The sequence below is a fragment of the Plecotus auritus genome (genome assembly GCF_963455305.1).
Source record: "Plecotus auritus genome assembly, chromosome: 3".
NCBI classification, from domain to species: domain Eukaryota; kingdom Metazoa; phylum Chordata; class Mammalia; order Chiroptera; family Vespertilionidae; genus Plecotus; species Plecotus auritus.
The window spans coordinates 105,023,014-105,026,741 of record NC_137772.1 but is presented as its reverse complement, the minus strand read 5'-3'; the positions used below and the strand labels follow the sequence as shown (position 1 = coordinate 105,026,741).

Sequence of the window (3,728 nt, the reverse complement as noted above, 5' to 3'; positions counted from 1 at the left end):
GGAAAAGACAAGAGAAAAATTATTACTAATGTACCCTAACCTATAACTGATTGAAAAGAAAACAAAGTGCTAATTTTCTCGGGATATTAATAAGGATTTCTAAGTGTTAGTGAGTGAGCAGAATCTTGCTAGAACCTGGGGCTGAAGTGAGCCACATACTACACACACACACACACACACACACACACACACACACACACAAACACACACACAAACACACACACACAGTGATGGATGACTGGATGACTCCATACAAAGAAATATGTAGGTCATAAGATGACAATGAAAGGGAGCTTGGCAAGGCGGGTTCGTGTTTCCCAGGCCGGCCCCAGGCTGTGGGGGGCACGGGGCCTGAGCAGGGGCCATAGCTAAAGGCCTGCAGTGACAGCATGGGTACAGGGGTGTGGGGCGGCCGAGGTCTCAGGCTGCTGTGGCGGTGGGTGGGTCTGAGGGGCTGGCGGGCTGGCATATTGGGTCCAGGCCGGGGATCTGACCCGTGGTTTCTGTCCCTGGAACCCACAGTGCGGCCCGTCTTGTGCTCGCCATGAGGCTGCAACAGGCACTGGTGTTCGGACAGTTATTCATTCAGCGAGACTACAGCAGTGGCACACGCTGTCAGTTCCAGACCAAGTTCCCCGCGGAGCTGGAAAACCAGATTAATAGGCAGCAGTTTGAAGAAACAGTTCGAACTCTAAATAACCTTTATGCAGAAGCAGAGAAGCTTGGGGTCAATCTTATCTTGAAGGTTGTTTGGCTTGTTTAAAAGCCTACACCATCTTCTTATGCATGGAAACTCATTATGAGAAGGTTCTGAGGAAAGTCTCCAAATACATTCAAGAGCAGAATGAGAAAATATATGTTCCCCAAGGTCTCCTCCTGACAGATCCCATTGAGAGAAGACTTCGAGTTATTGAAATCACCATTTATGAAGACAGAGGGGTGAAGATAAACGATGGAATTAAAGATCCAAGCTCCAGCTGGGAACCTCATCTCTCCACTGGCTGATCGCAGAGCGCCCCCTACCTCCTCTACAGAGCGTCATTCCTTTGTATCTGCTGCCAGAGCCACAGTGCCATTTACTCCAAGGACTAAATTTCTAAAATTTCACACCTGCAGTGACTGCTAGTCGCTCAGCATCCACTTTTTGTCTCCAAATTGTGTAGGACTCTGTAATCTTTTCATTAGTTTCTGAGAAAACACAATGAAGCATTTCACTTTTTTAATTCAGAGCCATTAATGAAATATGCAGTTGGTCAGCCCAACGCAAATTTTATTTCTTATCTGCCACCAGTACCAATGGTTCTCTTCATTCCTTGGGCCAGCTTCCCAGGTGGCTATAGACCTCAAAGTCATGTCTTAGCCCGTGTTCAGTCTCATTCCCCCAAATTAATAAAATGCTTTTCTTCAGGATTTTAGTATAGGGTAACCTGTGTCTGTGGTGTTGCTAATGCATCTCCAGATTTCAAAGAACTATCAGTTTTGCCATGACTCAAATCTTAAAAGATCTATTTCTGTTGTTAAGTTTCTCAAACTGAAGTTCATTGGAAAAATAATGTGTTCTTTGTTTTATTATAGCAATTATTTCTAATAAAGCAGTATTTAATACAGTTTGCAGTATTTTTCTTTGGAGAATTTTGTTATCATTACATTACCTTGAATGTTGGGAAGATGTGGTATGTGTTTCTTGTTCCTTATATAAATAAATAAGCACAATACAGTGGATGCTAAACCATCAAACACATAAATGCTCCTGAAAGTCTAATAAGCAAGTGTAATAAATATTTTAATTATAGTTTTGTTATACATATAACTTATGAGAAAAAAATTGATAGAAATAATATTGTATATTGCTAATTTTTAACTATCCCTACTGGCAAATCTAATGATTCATAGACTTTCCTTATATACAGTATTTATTGCACAGAAATCTTATGATAGGTTTAAGTACAGTAAGTTAAGTGATTTCCAACTAAAACTCTCAAGTTTGAGTCAATATTTCTAGTTCTTTTGGCTGTATGTTTTTAGTATTGGGCTTCTTATGGCTTTCATTCACCTTTGAGGTTAGAGAACAACATATTTGGGAGAGAGTTAAATATATTAGGAGAGAATGAAATAGTAACAAATTTTAGTTTCAGAGATAATGTAGGTGCTAATACTGGATTTACCCTTTCAGATTTAATTTCTTTTATGGGTCTGTTAGTTTCTCAGTAAATCCCACAGGTCTATGTAATATTTTAATTATATAAAACACCTTTGTTACTTTATAGGCTATATTAATGTTTGTCTGCCTTTTAAATTGTTGAAATGCAATAACTTTGCTGAAATATTAACACATTAGTAAAACTTTTCTTAAACAAACAAGAAAGAAAGAAAGAAAGGAAGAAAGAAAGAAAGCTTGGCAAAACTCAATGTCCCTTCTTTTTTCAACTACCCAGTGCATTTGCTTTCTGTGTACCCATATGGGAATGCATGTTTCTGCAAAAATAAATTCAGGATATATTTCTATTAATTTCAAATATCTCAAAAGCAAGCAGATTGACTTGTAGACATAGAGTATGATATTTCTTATTTCAAAGTCATGACTTTGGAGGAAGATAGGAAGAAACAGGAAATAATCAGATGGCAGGATATAAGTGGGAAAAATTTGGTCCTCTAGTGTGTTGTTTATAATAACACGTAAAAAGCAGATAGCATTTTATGAAGACTGTGAGGAAAAAGTTCAGGGAGGTAGAAGACTGAACTCTTGAGAACAAAAACCACATTTTATTTGTCTCTGCATCTTTAGCATCTAGTACAGTGCTTTACATATAGCAGGAACTTAAAATTAAAATGCTTTAAGAGGTGGAAAGAAGAAAGTATTTGGAAAAAGAAACTTTAAATCATTCTATCTAATAAAAGAGTAATATGCAAATTAACCATACCTCCACTACACCCACAAGCCACGCCCACCAGCCAATGAGGAGCAAATATGCAAATAAACCCAAACAAGATGGCTACAGCCACAGAGAGCAGGAGGGAGGCTTGGGTTTCCCTGGCAATGGAGGAAGCCAAGCTTCTGCAGCCCTGGACCCCCCAGGCCTCTGCTTAAGGCTACAAAGTTTCAATTATAGAAGATACATAAATCCCAACAGAAATGGCTGCCGCCATGGAGCAAGCAGAAGGCTTGGCTTCACTCCAGGCTACAAAGTTTCAATTGTAGAAGATAAATAAACCCCAGATACCAGAGCCTGAGCTTGGGTCACCAAGGGGCGTGGCCAGCCTGTAAACCACCACAGGCCCCTTGCCAAGGCCACCCCACATCCCAAGGGAACCCCCACTCTAATCCGGGACACCCTTCAGGGCAAACCAGCTGGCCCCCACCCGTGCACCAGGCCTCTATCCTATCTAATAAAAGAGTAATATGCAGATTGATCATCACTCCAACACACAAGATGGCTCCCCCCATGTGGTCAAAGATCCTGCCCCGATGTGGACACAAGATGGCCAGAAACGGAGGGTAGTTGGGAAGGACCAGGCCTGCAAGGGAGGGCAGTTGTTGGTGATCAGGCCAACAGGGGAGGGTAGTTGGGAGGGACCAGGCCTGCAAGGGACGGCAGTAGGGGGCAATCAAGTCTGAAGAGGAGGGCAGTTAGGGGTGACCAAGCTGGCAGAGGAGGGAAGTTGGGGGCGACCAGGCCTGCAGGGAAAGGCAGTTGGGAGGGACCCAGGACTGCAGGGGAGAGCAGTTG

General features: G+C 41.9%; 1 pseudogene across 1 annotated transcript; it reads left to right on the top strand.

The window, feature by feature from the left end:
• Window positions 1-544: 544 nt before the first annotated feature.
• LOC308244109 (golgin subfamily A member 7-like) lies at window positions 545-1,005 on the top strand (annotated as a pseudogene). The gene has a single exon. The product of its transcript is annotated as a golgin subfamily A member 7-like (transcript).
• The last annotated feature ends 2,723 nt before the right edge of the window (window positions 1,006-3,728 follow it).